The following is a 17,656-nucleotide window of genomic DNA, read 5'->3' as shown; positions in this document are numbered from 1 at the left end:
AGACTAAAAAAAAAAGGTGCCATGGAGGCCCGTGTAAGCAAGGTCACCTCTTGAGCCACAGGAAGTCACAATAGCTACCACTATCTGAAGACCAGGGCTGTGCCAGAATCTGGACTAAGAATGCTACTGGCATCTTCTCATGTAATCATCCCAACAGTGCTGTAAGGTAGGTCCTACTGTCATACCCCCCTTTACACATGAGACACTGAGGCTCAGAGAGGTTAGGTCACATGTGCACAGTCACTGGCGCAGTAAATGTCAGAGCTTGATTCAATCCCAGTCTGTCTGCCCCAACATCCTTTATACCTGACATGGAGGCTGATTCTCTTCAGGAGACTTTCACAGCCTTCTCTCCTCACCAGTTCTTCTTTTCCTACTAGTACTGACCTCCACCTTGGCTACTCAGTTGGGGGTCCTCACCTGCAAACACCAGAAACCAATTTTGATTGTTTTGGCAGAAAAGGGATTTATTTAGAGGTTACTAGGTGGTGCACAAAATGGCCAGAAAGAAAGAATCAAGCTTGGAAAACAAGCAGGGATCAAGGGAGACCAGGCGCCCATGGGGTGAGGACACCAAAAGTGGCACTACACCACTGGACACTGGCACCAGCTTTGCTGCTGTTGGAAAGTGGATGTAGTTACCACTGTTGGGAATGCATTCTCTTTTCCTGCTTCTTGGCATCGCTTATCTGGAGTAAGAGCCCCAGTGGGAGCTTGTGATTGGCTGAGCACCAATCATTTGGTTCCACCCTCACCTTCAGGGTGGTGGGCTGGGCTTCTGGAGTGGGAGGTGGATCCCTCCATCAGAACTCCTACAGTGAGGGGTCCCCAAGGACAGGAGGGGGTTCAGATACTGGGTTGCCTCAGGGAGCTCTATCACTTTCACACACTGGTTTTCCCTAACTCCTTGGGGGCCCAGTATGGGCAGCCAGTTTCTTTGTGCTTCTTGGAGACATATGGAATATCACACATCACTTTTCTTATCCTGCTCCCTATATTTCTTTCTTCGCCATAACTTAGGACACATTCAGTTACAAATGATAGGAAAACCCAGCTCAAACAATAAAGAGAATGTATGAACTGATGTAGCTAAAAAAGTCATGAAAGTGTTTGCCTTCAGGTAAAGTTTAATCTAGCATTTCATGTGATATCATAAAGGACGTCATTTCTTTCTGTCTCTGCTCTGCCTCCCACAGTGTCAGTTTCATCCTCCCATAGTAACCAAATAGTCACCACAGTTTTAAAGTATATGCCTTTCCATCTCCCATTCTAGAAGATTTTTCTAGTGGCTCTGACACAGGTTGAGACTCCTTCTCTGCTTTTGGCTTGAATTGGGGACATACGCCCCTCTCTAAACAATGATCATGGCCATAGAATGAGATACACTAATTGATTCAGGAATCGGGATCCAACCCTGGAGCTGGGCTTGGAGGCCAATCTGCCCAAATCTGAGCACAGGCATGAAGGACTGGCCCGAAGGAGACTACCTGGTGGTGGCTGCAGCATCCATTCTGTTATCAGGGGACTGTTAGCAGAACGGAAGCTGCAGACACAACCAGAAAATGCCCACCGTATTGGCATTGAGTCGTACACAGTTCCCAGGACAGCTCTGGGACTCCATTTATCTCCCTGTAAGCACATCAGAAAGGTGTAAGCACTTGGTAACAATAACTATTTCTTATTCATTCCTGTACCCCAATGTCCAGCACATAGTGTGTCTGTCTAACGAACAAGAAAGTGTTCAGTAAGTAAGAACAAAAATTTTAAGTGCAAGTATTCTATAAGAGATTCATAAACCACTGAGCACCAAGCCTAGGGAGGGGGCTTTAGATCTGCCCTAGACAAGGATTGGTCCTATCGCTGCTGCCAGGCACAGTTCTTCCCTGAGCTTTACGTGGGGTGGTGCCAACTGTCAGTGGCTGGTTGGGTTATTTGAGGTGTTGTCAGCCTCCCAGGAATCTCTGTGGGCTCAGTGCCCTCAGCTGCACTTCCAATCTAAAGGTGATGGCGTGAGTCACCAAGGTGGGTGTGGGGGCTGGGGGTATCAGTACTGGCTTTACTGAACAATGCCCCTCTGTGAAAATCCCTATTCATTGAGCATGACTCACTCTGTCTTTTTAGAACAGGTTTCCGGTCTCCTTTGGGTCTCTGGGGCTTCATGGCACAGGCTCTGAAGCAAAATATTATAATGATAATAAGAGAGAGAGAGAGAGAGAGAGAGAGAGAGAGAGAATCGGAGAGAAAAACTTATGAACATGAGTAGCTTCTCTTCTTTCCTCTGGCTCAAATGTATTAAAAATACAGATCTCCAAATAATCTCAAAGTTACCCAAATCAGGCCCTCATTTCAGGATGGTGCAGATATTATCCCAAGTACATCATTATCCTTAAAGCATTTTTACCTCAAGATTGATTTGTTCAGAGAATATCCAGCACAAAGCCCTCAGGGACATCTGGGATATATTTCCTAGAAAGGTTTTACCTTATAACCGAACCACCCCATGCCCCATCCTTTTTCTTTTTCTTTTTACTCGATAGTATTTTTTAGAGCAGTTTTACGTTTATAGAAAAACTGAGCAGCAAGTACAGAGAATTTCCATCAGCTCTATTCCCTCTCTCCGACATTATTTCCCTATTATCAACATTTTGCATTACTGTGGTACATTTGTTATAGTTGATAAACGAATAATAATGCATGATTATTAACTAAAGTCCATAGCTTATATTAGGGTTCACTCTTTGTGTTGTACATTCTCTGGGTTTTGACAAAGGTATAATATCACACATCTACCATTACAATTCATACAGAACAGATTCATGTCCTAAAAGTCCCCTGTGCTCCACCTCTTCCTCCCTCTCTCTCCCCCTAAAACCTTGGTAACCACTGACTGACCTTGTACTGTTTCCCTAGTTTTGCCTTTTCCAGAATGTCACAGAGTTGGAATCACATGTGACTGGCTTCTTTTCCTGAGTAATATGCATTTCAATTTCCTCCGTATCTTTTCATGGCTGGATAGCTCATGTCTTTTAAGCACTGAATAATATTCCATTGTCTGGATGTACCACAGTTTATTTATCCATTCACCTATTATAAGACATCTTCCAAGTTTGGGCAATTATGAATAAATCTGCTATAAACACCCATGTGCAGGCTTTTGTGTGGACATGTTTTCAACTCATTTGGATAAATACCAAGGAGCACAATGACTGCATCATATGGTAAGAGTATAGTTAGCTTAAGAAACTGCCAAACTGTCTTTCAGATGGCTATCGCATTTTGCATTCCCACCAGCAATAAATGAGAGTTCCTGTTGTTCTATATCCTAGCCATCTATGCTGCTTCCTAGAAAGGTTTGATCTTGCAACCAACCCACCCTATGCCCCCATCCTATTTTTTTTATTAACAATAACAACAAAAAACAAGATGAGTAGTTTTAACTGTCTAAAATTAGGGGTAATTTGTTATGCAGCATTAGGTAACTGATACAAGAGCCATACATTAGCCATAAGCCATCAGCCAGAACCAACTTGCCAGGCATGTAAGTCAGCCATGTTGGATCCTCCAACCTCAGTCAAGCCTTCAGATGACAGAAGCCCTAGCTGACATGTGACTGCCATTGTATAAGTGACCCCAAATATACGCTGCCCAGCCAAGACCTCCCTGATTTCCTGACCTACAGAAACCACTTACTTCCTAGACTTCATCATTACTCAGTGGTAGCTCAGGATGCTTACGTTCTTCTCAGTTAGTAGAATTGGAGAGAAAAAAGGAACAACCCTGTGTTCTAATCTTAGCTTGTTGCTTGCTGGCTACACATCAGTAGAAAAGGACCATCACTGTTTGGTGCCTCAGTTTCCTAAGTTAGAAAATAGAATAGCACTACCAACTCTGCCTACCTGTCAGGGTTGACATGAGAATAATTGTGGCAGTGTGTGTAAAGGGTCACTGGCTGAAGAAATTTCAAATGTCATGTTATTGGAGGGGACCAGCGGTGAAAATTTCCCAATGATTTCTATCTGACTTTGGACCATTATATAGGATTTCCGCTCCTAGCAGAGACACCGTCCAAATTGCATGTGGGCTTTCCTTACGCTGCGACTGTGTCCTCTGAGCACACTTCTAATGGCCTGGTGGGAGACGGCAGCCAAACACTTAAAATTTGTAACATAATCCCCAATGTGCACAATCTACTTGAACATAACTGTCCTCAACTAAACAAAATGTCTATATAATTCTTAACCATCCAGACTGGGTCTGCCTTAGACCAGTAAAAACTAAACTAATAACCATAGTGCTAACAATGTATTAGGCAGATATGTACTGGGCACTATTCTAGGTACTTTACATGCATTATGTCAATTAATTCTTTCCCAACCTCATGAGTAAATATCATTACTCCTCTTTAATTGATTAGAGAGAGAAAGAGATTTTGACTTCCAGGTAAAGATGGAAGATTGAATACACATAAATGTGTTTGCTCCCATCCAAAATTCCATTATAAAAGTGATGTTTTAAAAAAGCCAAACAATGCCTGGCACATAGTACTGGTTCATAAATACTTGTTGAATAAATAAATAAATAAAATAATGACGGAAAAAATTAACAAACCTACAAGGTAAATAAAGTAGACATTGAACTCATACCAACAAAAATTTGGAAGCTGGGATGAATATGCATGGACTTTGCAGACCTGAGAAAGCTGAATCCTAAGTCGGCTGTGGAGAAAGCCGAGGAGCAGAGAGATTATAGCTCAGATACCAGCTAAGGACTTGGGATACGATGCACTAGCTAAAAACAGGGGACTGGTTAAAAGTTGATTTAAGAACCAGTGGAACCCAGATCTCCTCCCCTACTCCAGTCAGCCATATAACTCCCTCTTCTCCACTTCAGCAGAAGACTGAGCTTTCTTCTCCGGAAAAGGTGGAACAGGCAGGCTCTGGATTAGAGAAAATCCTACAACTGAGGGTGAGGGTGCCATCAGAAAACAGGGGTCAAGCAGCATTGACATTCTAAATGCTGAGACCCTCTTTCCTGCCTTGGTTTCCAGAAAGCTAGCAGCCAGTTGTACTCTCCTGGCAGGAGATTGGAGACCCCTTCTCTAGAGTATTTGACTAGCCCAAGAGGAAAGATACAGAACACTAAAATCAAGAGTTTCCCAATGAAGGAGCTGGCTAGATCAACATACAGTAAAAATTAGTAAGACCCACACATGCAGATCTTCCAATAAATACATCATCATCATCATCATCATCATTATTATTATTGAAAGCATAATTAAAGAACATTTATTTGGTTTTCACTAAGACTTTATCTTGAGGACATAACTAAATTCCCCCTACCCCACCGCCACTCCAACATGAAGAAGGGTTAGTACAGTGAACGTTATAAAGCGGATATGAACAGGTTTTGAAGGACTGGAACCAACATAAGTCACAGAGAGCAACTTCCATCTAAATAATTATAAAAATGTTTAATTGAAAAAAGAAAGAAAGAAAGGAAAAGGGCGTGTCGGAAGTTTCAGACTAAATAAGATCCTCACATTTCATCTAATACAGTCAATCCTGGCGAGAGTGTACCAAAATGAAAACAGGATTGCTATAACACAAAACTTCCACTACTGCATGCTGTGTATACCTGTGTTCCAAGCCCACCCCAAACCCCTTAATGCTTCCAATACAACTATTTCCCGGCCTGTTGGGCTTGCCGACAAAGGAGCACATAGGTCTTCTCTTTAATCCAGTCTTTGTTATAAGGCTGGTATGCCTGGGTATCAGTTTGGTAAACAAGACAGCTGAGGTTGACCAATCATCAATGAAATCAAACAACTGACTGATATTATATGTGATAGAGGGGTTGTTGGGATTCATTCTCTTCAGATGATCTTCGTACATTTTACAAACGCCTCCAGATTCACAGTCAGCATTAAGTTCTGCCTTCTGGCCTCGTGGTAGGCTGTACCAGCCAAATGGTGTGAGACACACCAAACTCTTTCACTGCAGTCGCCGCCCACCAGTACCTCATTCTTAAATATGAACAAGAGGCATTAGACATTTGAGGAAAGCCAAATGAAAGGTAGAGACCAAAGGAAACATAACAAAGCATTTTGATGGAAATAGAAATAGAACATGAAGAAGAAATCTCTTTTATAAACTATCATTACTAATTACATAGTACATGTAGAAAAAATGGTACTCAAACATTACTGGTGGCAGTATAAGAATAGCCCATTTGGAAAGCAATCAAGGGTCTAGAAATTTATATGTTTTGATCCAAGAATCCGACTCCTGAGAATTCAAAGGAAATTCTTTAAAAAGCCAAGAGAAAACAAAGATATGAGGATATTCAAAAGTGTTCATAGATCATGTTTATAACAATATAATTTGGAAATACCCTTAGTAACTAACCATGAGGCACAACTAATTGTTGCAAAAAAAAAAAAGTGAAGACTCTTTGATATCCGTTAAATGGAAAAAGCAGAAAAGAAAACCAAATCCCTGCTGCTATTACATCTGAGCCCAAAAGTAAGTCAGTAGTGTCCCTGAACAGGCATCAGAAGGGCACATGGAAAGGACGTGGACGTGTACCTGGACCGGGGCTATACATGGCTTTTTGTGTGTTTGGAAATTATCTTTAATGCTTTGCAAACATATTTAACTGGAACTTATGTTGGGATATTGGGGCCATTTTATCTCAATTTGCAATTAAAAAGAATTTCTGAAGTGAAAATTAAAAATTCAAACATTACAAAAATGTTTGAATACATACCGGCCTCCCCAATAAAAAGATGAGCACTAAAAAAAAAAAAACTAAAAAAAAAAACAAAGAAAGAAAAACTATCATTACTGTTTCCAGAATGTTAAGAGATTTTTGCATCCATGAAGAAAGAAGAGTATGCTACTAAAAAGGAATACTCAGAGACTAAAGAAGTCCTCCTGGAAATTACAAATAGCATAAATTAAAAATCCAATGGAATTGTTGAAAGATAAAACTGAGTAACTCTCCTAGAAAGTAAAGTAACAAGACAAAGAGGTATAAAATAAGAAAGAAATCATAAGAAAAATGAGGGACCTATCCAGGAGGTCAATCTTCAGTGAGTAGGGTTCCCAGAAAGAAAGAATAGAGACAATGAAAGATAAGAAATCACTAAAGAAATGAATCAGTCAAGGTTTGAACAGAGAAGCAGAACCACTGACGTGATATAGGATCAGGGATTTGGTACAGGAGTTAGGCCTCACACAATTATGGAGGTGTTGGAGAAGTCTATGCAGACTGTTGCCTTTGCACCTAGTGTTGAGCCTAGAGTCTCTAGAGACTGGCAGTTGGGGAGAGAAGCTGGACATGGATAAGAGCAAAGACCAGTGGAACCCAAGAGGGCAAACTGGAACCCATGTCTTTCTCTCACTACCTCCAACCTGAAGCCATGGGAGACCCACAGGAGAATCTGGCACCCTTTAACCACCACAGAGCTACACACACACACATACTGGCCAGAGGATGGAGAGGCTACAGGAACAGATATGGTAGGAACTAATGGGCTGCCCCAAACCAAGCAGGTGAGCTAGCACATGCCTCAGTGGCTGGTACTGGACACCAACCTTCAAAGCATACATATATGCTGCTGCTTCATTTCTCCCTCCCAGATCTGGTACACACTGTCCTTTGTGGCCAACACTAGCCTGATACCATCCAGAGAAGGGAATTCTGGGAGCCACAGTTCCAGCTTAGCTAACATAGTACAAAGCCACCATAAGAAATAATTCAATAACATTTATCAGAATGGAAAGACGTTTTTAATTAAGGGTCCATAGAGTGTCCTGAATCATGGATAAAAATAGGTTCACATCAAGGCACATCGTTGCGAAATTTCAGGAAACTGGGGACAAATGGAAAATAAGTTTCCAGAGAGAAAAAACAGGTTTCAAAGAATCATAACGACATCAGGCCACTCAACAGCAACTGTGAAAGTTAGAAAAAAACGAAGCCATGTCTTCAAACTTCTGAAGAGAAATGATTTCCAACCTAGAATTCTTCACCCAAGTGATCACTTAAAGGTCAAGGTAGAATTAGGCATTTTCAAGGCATGTGAGGTCTGAGGAGGCTGCAGCATAACGTGATCTACCAGCAGATACAAGATGCTGGCAAGGATGGCTCCAACGGGAGAGGAAAGTGACAAATGCCCTGGATGATGGTATAGGGAGACCCCAAGACAATAGCTGTGCCTCGGGCCCAGAAAACAACCTAGGCCAGACCTGATGGTCAGGGGATCTGCAGGAATTTCTCTGAGGTGAAGTTGACAGAATGTCTCACGTATTTTAATGTATTGAGAGGACACTCACAATGAGGGATTCTTTGGGTTGAGTTTGTGATAATCATATAAAATGCTTAGCAAACAAATCAGGACAGGTATCGCCTCCAGGGACAACAATAATTATAGAGGAAAGGAAAAATATTCACAGAACCCTACATGGGTCAGCTACGAACAGCATTCCATGGTGATATAAATGCTGAATATCGATCTGAGAAATATTAGATGCAACCATATTGGGAGATAGCAAGAGGGGCAGAGAGTATGTACATGGTGGGAAGGGCTGAAGATGCCAAAGGAGTGATCCTCCTGCTCCAATCTGGAATTCTAAGATAACTATTTGACCTTCTGATTTTATTCCATGATAAAGTATTGCCTAATAGAAAAAACACATACAGTTTGTACGGAGGGTCCTGTTCCATAGTAGGAAGCCAAAGAGTATGCCTAAAACAAAAAAAAATCAAGAAGTAGCGGTCTAATTATGTTGTTTAGATATGCAAAGGTAATTGCCAAAAGAAATAGCTAAAGAACTTCAACGTACTTGCCTCTGGGGAGGAGAAAAAAGAGTTGGGGAGACCAGCCATTTCAAAATAAGTTTTGTAAAAGTACTTAACTCTACACCATGTATGTGTGGTATTCTGACTAAAAAAACAAAAACTAAAACTAACCAAAACACAGCCACTGCTATAGTCTGAATATTGCTGACCCCTAAAATGCATATGTTGAAATCCCAATGCCAACGTGATGGTGTTAGGAGGTAGGGCCTTTGGGGTGTGCTTAGGTCATGAATGGGATCAGTGCCCATAAAAATGAAATCCCAGAGAATTCCCTAGTCCCTTCTGCCAAGTGAGGACACAGCAAGAAGTTATTAGTCTGCAGTCCCAAAGAGGGTTGTCACCAGAACCTAACTATACTGGCATCCTGGTCTCAGACGTCCAGCCCCTAGAACTGTAAGAAATAAATTTCTGTTGTTTCTAAGCCACTAGATTTGTGGCTTGTTATAATAGCAACCTGAACAGACTAAGACAGCCACCAACTCTTAAGGAAAGAAAGAGGGAACGGGAAGGATGAAGGGGAAGAGGGAGAGGAAAGGAGAAAGAAGATGGAAGATTTTAAATAGCTAACTTGCCTGCTCCAAGTTCACAGCGCTGGGAAATGACAGAGCTGAGTTTTGAGCCCAGGTTCATCTGATTCCCCGACACTTACTATAAACAGCTATACAGCACCACACGAGCCCCTCAAGGTTTTCACTTGGTCTGCAGTGGGTGACTGCACATGTCTAGTGGGTGACTCTGCATCTCAGGCAGATAGAGAGGCCAGGGGCACCGTTAGTGGAAGGTTGTGGAGACACAGATGATCTGGTAAACCAATAATCAGACACACGTGAGGGTGTCCCCTGAACTGAGCTCGGTACTGGGGCAGCGGGGAGGGATGGCCTGTGTGGGCGAAGGTTTGGATGGAGCACAGAGAAACAGGCGCCCACAGGGATAGAAGTTTGGACTCTCTGTAGAGACACTGGTGGGAGGAGAGGAAGGAAGGGCGGGCCGAGGAGGGAAAAGGACGCTCCCTGGACAGGAACGGGAGCACAGCCCAGGACAAAGCCCATTCAACAGGGCAGCTGCAGGTTTTCATTCTTGAATAAGTGCTTCCAGAGAGAGCAAATAGCGGGGAGCTCAGTAATATCCGCTGAATGCATGAATGCATGAGCAAAAGTCAGGAGCTCTTCAGGGGTTCAGATTCACCTTCCTGACCGTATGCAGTGGTACGCTGGATGTTTTGGAGGCTCTCAGACAAAGAATGCTCGAATCTCAGGTCTCACCAAGACCTAGGTGGGGTGGGGTGCTAGACCCCTTCATACAGGCTCTCAAGAATTGTAAGCCTGTTGTCATCCTGCCGGTAGCTTGAAATCAGCCATGGAGGGAGTAGTAACACCACAGAAATCAGTAAAAACTAGGAATTAGGGCTTTGTTTTAATTTCAGAAAGCTAGTTGTTGAACACGTACCGGCACGCCACTGCCTAATGTGTTAAACAGAGGGAGAAACAGACACAGACTGAGTGAATGGGAAAGGTATAGTGATCACGTTCATTATAAGAGCTAACATTTGTGGAGTAGATGCTTTCATATGCTGTCTTACCTCATCTTGCAAAAGCCCTACAAGGTAGCTCTTTATTATTAACTATTTTACACACAACGGGACTAAGGTCCAAAGAGAGTAGGTAGTTTGCTCAAGGATACAAGCCAGGAGGTAGGAATCAAGCTTCCTGCCTCAGATTTAAAGCCAAAGTGCTGAACACCAGCAACACAGGGGAGGCAATATTGCAAAGTGGTGAAGTGTAAGGATGCAGAGCCAGTGTCTCTGGATTCAAACACAGGTTCTGACCTTCACTAACCGTGTGACCTGGAGTGAGGTGTTTACTCCCTTTGCCTCATCTGTAAAATAAGGTGAATAATAATATCTCCCACATGAAGTAGTACTGCACACAGAGCCTGGTACTAACAGGAAAGTTAGTTGTTACTACCTTAACTATCGACAAAGGTTGATGGCTTTCATCTTATTCTATATTTGACAGGACTATTTGACTCAAAAAACGCATTTGATCTCTGGAGGATACACAAGAAACTGGTTGGTTGGTAGCTTCCACGGAAAAGCAGGCGTAGATGGGGGAAGGAGGCTGAATCAGCCAAGGTCTACTCAAGAGACAGAAACCACAGAAGTCATTTGCCCAGAGAGAAATTAGCCTAAAGAAGTGGTAATGCGATGTAAAATTGTTACCCAGTTAACGGAAAGGGTAAACCCTCCAAGGTTTCATGGAAGTAACAACGCAGGCCACCCCTACCACCCACAAAGGTGAGGGTTGCAATGAAATTAATTATTAATGCTTAGAAGTTGGGGAGGGGACTTCCTATCATGTGGGAGGACAGGGACCTCTGAGGAAGGCGGCACCGATGGCTGGTGATGGTGTCCTTGAGGGGGGTGCAATGAAGCCTGTGTGAGAAGTACAAACTGGATTCCGTTGCTGCTTGAGGAAGGCAGGAGGACGTGCTGGGGCGATGCTCACAGCACAGGAGGCAGGCAGGAAGCCCACGGAAGGAGCAAGTCTCTTCCTCCTGTGGCTTCACAGTCCCCCTAACGCTGTTACTGGGAGAGTCTCACAGAAAACAGCTGACGAAGCAGAAACGTACTGCGCCGAGCCGCAGGCGTAGCATCCAAAAGCTGAGTATAAAAGAGTGGCTTTGGACCTGCCCGACCATAACTTGATAACTGGCACAGAGTCTTCAACTGAATAGCTGGGTTACCTTTGGAATTTTATTCCACTGAAAGTATTACCTGATTTTAAAAATACATCAAATTTAAGTTTAAAAGAAAAGAAAACCTGACATTTGTCACTGAGCTTGGCAATGATATATGCTTGGCACACAATGTGCTTAATATACATTTACTGAGTGAATGAGGGAATGGAAAGAAGCAATTCATGCAAGTGTGCATTTACAATCATTTGTCAAAAGAGGATACAGCGGGAAACAAAACAAGTCCAACCCCGACTTCCATAGTGAGGGTAGAGAACAGTATTAACAAGTAAACAAATGAATTAATTTCAAACAGAGAGTATGAAGGGAATAAACACGATGAATGTACGGTTAGTACAGGACTGTGGTTGGAGAGCGTTGTAGATGGGGCGGGGAGGTCCTCTCTGTGATGGTAACTTTTAAACTGGACCGACCCCACAAGATCGGGGGAAGAGACGGGAGGCAGAGGAAAGAGAGTTGCAAAGCCCCTGACGCAGGAGAGAGCTCCGTGTGCTTCCTGGTGACAGGTGTGTGAGGAGGGCAGTGTGAGAGCTGTCGAGCTGAGAGATAGCAGAGGCTGTGTCCAGCTGGGCTCTGTAGGCTATGGGAAGGGGTGGGTGTTTTATTCTAAATGCGTGTGGTTTTTTTTTAATTGCAGTATTGCAGTGGAAGTTATCATCAGGTTTGTATTGCTCAAAGTTCATTCTGACTGCTGGGTGGAGAATGGGCCCCAGTGGTCAAGAGTGGAAGGAGAGGACTGTATTGTTTTCCTGGGGCTGCCATGCAAATTACTACCAACTTGGTGGCTTAAAACAATAGACACTTATTCTCTCACGGTTCTTGAGGGCAGAAGTCCAAAGTCAAGGTGTCAGCAGGGCCATATCCCTCTGGAGGCTCCAGGAGAGAATCTTCTCTTTCAGGTTCTGGTGGCCCCAAGTGTTCCGTGGCTTGTGGGAGCATAACGTCAACCTCTGCTTCTGTTTTCACACCGTCTTCTCCCCAGTGTGTCTGCATTTCTCCTTTTCTTCTAATGGCACTTGTTGGCTTTAAGGTCCATCCAGTTAATCCAGGATTACCTAATCTCGAGAGCCTTCATTACATCTACACAAACCTGCTTTCCAAATAAGGTGAAACTCACAGGTATCAGGGGTTAAGAGTTGTTCACATCATTTTTGTGGGGGCTACAATTCAACCTACTACAGAGATCAATGAGGAGATTAATGAGGTTATTCAGGTGACGGACGATGGTGCATTAGAGCAGGGAGGTGACCGCAGACATGGAGAAAAGTGGGTGAGTTGGATGGGCGGTGTGTTTGCCAGCGTTCTCCAGAGAAACAGAACCAAAGGGATGTATACACACATATAGAAGGAGATTTATTATAAGGAATTGGCTCACAGGAGAAATTCGAAGATCTGCGGCTGCCGAGCTGGAGACCAGGAAAGCCACTGTGTAGTTCTAGAAGGAGTCCAAAGGCCTAAGAAACAGCACTGCTGGTGCAAATTCCGGTCCTAAAGCTGACAGGCTTGAGACCCCACAAGAGTCAATGTTTTGTCCAAGACTGAAGGTTGATAAAGAGTAACGTTCCAGCTCAAACCATCAGGCAGGAGGAGTTCCTTCTTGCTCGGCTCTTTCTGTTCTACTCAAGTCTTTGATTGGATGAGGCGTGCCCACATTAGGGAGGGCCATCTGCTTTACTCAGTCTATCAGTTCAAATGTTCGTCTCGTCCAGAAACGCCCTCACAGACACATCCAGAATAATGTTTGGCCAATGTCTGGGCACCCCGTGCCCTGGTCAAGTTGACACCTAAAATTGACTATACCAGATGGGGAAGAAAGGAGGGAGGAAGGGAATGAGAGGCCTCATGTTCCAGGAAGAGATATATACTGAGTAGCTTAATTCAGGGCCAAATAAATGACAGAGGTGGAGAAGAAAGGTCTTAGAGAAGCCAGAGGCTGGTGGACGCTGCCCTGTTGGAGAAGAAAGCTGAGTCACTGCCTCAACACCGACACTGTCCTGCATTTCTGATCTTCCCTCATCCCTAAAAAAGTATTTCCCTGCCAGCTGTCGAGACAGTTTGCTCCCTTTATGAATGAAGGAATCCCTCGGCTGTGATGGCATTATCACCAAGCAAACAGATCACTGCAAAGCTGGACTACCCTGGGCACCATCTTATGACATGGAAATGGAATCTTTGAAAACCTTTCCTCCACATCTCCCGCTCGGGAATGTACAATTAATAGCCGTCTGTCGTGCTGCACCCATTCTGTAGCATTCTGATTTCAACCTGAGTGAGTGATTTCCACACCAGTGAAACTGAGAGACATGTGGTTATGCTCAAGATCTTTCAGCTTCCCCTACCTTATTGTTTTCTCCTTATATTAAGATCGAAACCCACTGAGATTTTGATATATAAATAATTCTGCAGATGTCCACCTCAGTATTTAGAGAAAAATATTCCTTCAATGCCTGTTCTAGGTAATGGCATTGTATTAGTTGTCTATTGTTGCCAACTTGGGGGCTTAAAACAATAGACATTCTCTCATAGTTCTTGAGGGCAGAAGTCCAAAGTCAAGGTGTCAGCAGGGCCATACTCCCTCTGGAGGCAATAAATTACCTCAAAACTTAGTGGCTTAAACAACTAACATTTATTCTCTTGTAGTTTCTGTGGGTCAAGAATCCAGAAGCAGCTGACACTGTGTGGTTCTGACTCAGGGTCTCTCATGAGATTGCAGTCAAGATGCTGGCAGAGCCTGAGATCCTCTGACAGATTGACTGGGGGCATGGAGGTTGCTATTCCAAAATGGCTCACTCACGGGGCTATTATCAGGAGGCCTCAGCTGGCTGCTGGAAGGAGGCCTAAGCTTCTTACCCTGTGAACCTCTCTGTAGGGCTGCTTGAGTGTCCTTACAATATGGCGGCTGGCTTCCCCCACGGGGAGTGATACCAGGGAGACCATGGGAAAAGCTGCAGTCCTTCCTATGATCTGCCCTGAGGTGTCACACACCCCATCATTTTGGCCACATTCTGCTTGTTGAAAGTGAGTTACTAAGTACAACCCACTTTCAAAAGGAGGGGAACTAGGCTTTATTTCTTGAAGGGAGGTGCATCAAATAATTGGTGAGCATATTTTAAAGGTCCAGGTACTCTGGGAGTTTGTCTCTGATACTGAGCAGACTCTGAGAAATGGTTATCATAAATGAAGGATGGATCTTTCAGACCAGGCTTATTCAAGAAAACTAATGAGCCACAGATTGGGATTATCTCTCTCGCCCTCCTTGTGAGTTGGGTGATGAGAACATTCAACAACAACAGCATCAACAAAACATAACAATAATAACGGCACCTAATATTTGCTTAGCACACTTGGCAATGTTAACATCTCAAGAGCAGAAGCATTGTCTGTTTAGTTCTCTAATATATTTCCAGCACCTAGAAGCAGGTGCTCAATAAATATTTAGGATTGAATAAATGCATTTCTCATTTTAATGTCACAAGAACCTTATGAGGTAGATAGCGTTATTGTTCCCATCCTACAGGTGGGAAAACTGAGGCACAGGAAGATTAAGTAATTTTCCAAAGTGACAAGACTAATAATGGTAGAGTTAAGATTAGAGCCCAAACCATCTGACTCCAAACACCACCATTACCCCCAATGGTCATAGAGAAATAGATGGACATCTTGTAATTATTGAACCAATACAGATGTTTCCTGACCTAACGATGGTTCAACTTACGATGGTGCAAAAGCTGTGCACGTTCAGTAGAAACCGTACTTTGAATTTTGATTTTGATCTTTTCCCAGGGTACCGCTATGCGGTCCGATGCTCTTGTGATGCTGGACAGAGGCAGAAAGCACAGCTCCCAGCCAGCCATGTGATCACGAGGGTAAACAACTGATACTTTACAGTGTATTAATTATGTGAAATTATTTTGGCCCTCTGTAGGCTAAGGTAAGGGTTCTGAGGACACTTAAGATAGGCTTGGCTAAGATATGATTTTCAGTAGGTTGGGTGCATTAAATGCATTTTCAATTTACAATATTTTCAATTTCCAATGGATTTATAGGGACATTGGCCCCATTGTAAGTTGAGAAGTATCTGTACTGTGTTTCCCTGAAAATAAGACCTAGCCAGACCACCAGCTCTAATGTGTCTTTTGGAGCTAAAATTAATACCAGACCCAGTCTTATAATAAAATAAAACCGGGTCTTACATAATATAATATAATATCGTATCATATAATACTGGGTCTTATATTACTTTTTGCTCCAAAAGACGCATTAGAGCTGATGGTCTGGCTAGGTCTTATTTTTGGGGAAACACGGTAGTAACAGTGGGTTGGTTTAGACTAATGGAAGGAAGATGAGGTCTGAATTAAAACAAAACACTGGATAATACGAAACCCATTTTCATTTAGCTCAGGAATATAGCCAGAGACATACTATCAGAGGAGCAGTGACATTCAAACCATATGGATATGGCTCCCATCTGTACCCAGGGCTAACGGTCTCCGGGAGGGATCCTCAGAGGAATCAGCCCCTGCCGTGCAGGCTGCCCTGAGTTAGTGCCGCTCTAAGAGTCTCTAGGAAAAGCATGTCTGCACACAGCTCTGGAAGCTGTGTCCCTGTTTTTTAATCTCTTTTCTCCCTGAAGTTTCACTTATAACTCTTGCTTTGCAAACAGTGCATTTCTTCCTGTTATGCCCTTAGGAAGAAAACATATTCCTGAATTTGAAAAACCACCTCTGATTCTCCCTGGGGTGACTCTGCATGAGGACCAGGGAAAAGTCCATTCCCCAACACATGTTTGAAGGTCAAGGTGAGAGCTGCCCACGTCACAGGATGACATCCCAGCTCATATTCTGACTTATTACATATATCCAACTCTTTTGGTTTCTCAGAGCCCCTCCTGCCAACCCCAACAACCACACAAGGATAGCACGGTGTAGGCACAGAGCCCAGATGTGGAAGCGTGAGTGAGAGGAGAGAAATGCTCGTAAGGCTAGTGTCAGGGTGAGATCCAGGGCAGGTTTCAAGTGGAAACCTGGAGCCTGTATGGTTTCAGCTCAGATCTGGTCCCGACTCAGTGAATCATAAGCAAGTGACCCACATTTTCTGGACTCAAGTTTCCTTCTCAAGAACTCAGAGATTAAAGCAGGCTTTCCTCCTCCAAAAAGTGAGGTGAATATGTCCAAAGGAGCTCATTCTGACATGGGCACAGGTGAAAGGGCAAATTGGCCTTGAGAATCCCATGGATTGAATCTGACTTGTGGACATAATTTACAAAGAACATTTTCCCCCAAAATTTAAATGAGTCTTTAAGAGTGAAAAACCCAGGAGGTTTACATTTTAAAAAATTGAATTGAATGAATGCATTTCTCATTTTAATGTCACAAGAACCTTATGAGGCAGACACTGTTATTGTTCCCAAGATATCCAAGAAATGGAAATTCTAACATCAGACGGGCTGCATTCCCAAAGGGAACAATGACCCGAGCTGGGGAATGGGCTGTCACTGATTTTAGATAGGGCAGTAGCTCTTTGGACCACTTTGCCACAGTCTCCACCACTCCCTACTGCTAAGTCTGTTTCATGATAATAATTATAAAAATGTAATTTCAATACTTGATTTGATTTTTTTGGAATATTATAGCACTTAGACAAGCTTTGCTTTGTAATATTTCGCATAGTTCATTGAAACTGAGTTTAGAGCATAGTATCTTGTTTTGCGACTACCTTGGTCTGCCAGTTGGGTAATCATGGCTCCTGTAAACTTCTGGGGGTGGGGCTCCTACCATGACTTGGGGCCTAGCTGACCAGCCCGGGGAAGTGGCAGAGCACTGTGAGCAAAGAGCGTACAGGGGGAATGTGAGGCCCATATCCCACCTTCCCTTAACCCACAGTCAAGAGGCCTGGGCTAACCTCAAGGGGACGGGAGACTAGTTTTCAGTCCTCCTAAGAAGTCAAAGTCTTTCATCCCAGGTCAATGCAACACTTAAGTTTTCATCTAGCACAGGGGTTGGCAAATCTCGCCCAGTGAGTTGGCCACCTGTCTTTGAAA

The 17,656-nt window shown here is 43.4% G+C and overlaps 1 pseudogene; it reads right to left on the bottom strand.

Annotated features, from left to right (window-relative positions):
• Positions 1–5,679: 5,679 nt before the first annotated feature.
• Positions 5,680–6,021, bottom strand: LOC109451085 (enhancer of rudimentary homolog; annotated as a pseudogene).
• Between the last annotated feature and the right edge of the window lie 11,635 nt (positions 6,022–17,656).

This window comes from Rhinolophus sinicus, linkage group LG10, assembly GCF_036562045.2.
Source record: "Rhinolophus sinicus isolate RSC01 linkage group LG10, ASM3656204v1, whole genome shotgun sequence".
NCBI lineage: Eukaryota > Metazoa > Chordata > Mammalia > Chiroptera > Rhinolophidae > Rhinolophus > Rhinolophus sinicus.
The sequence above is the reverse complement of the archived record's forward strand: the minus strand, read 5'-3'. Positions and strand labels throughout refer to the sequence as shown.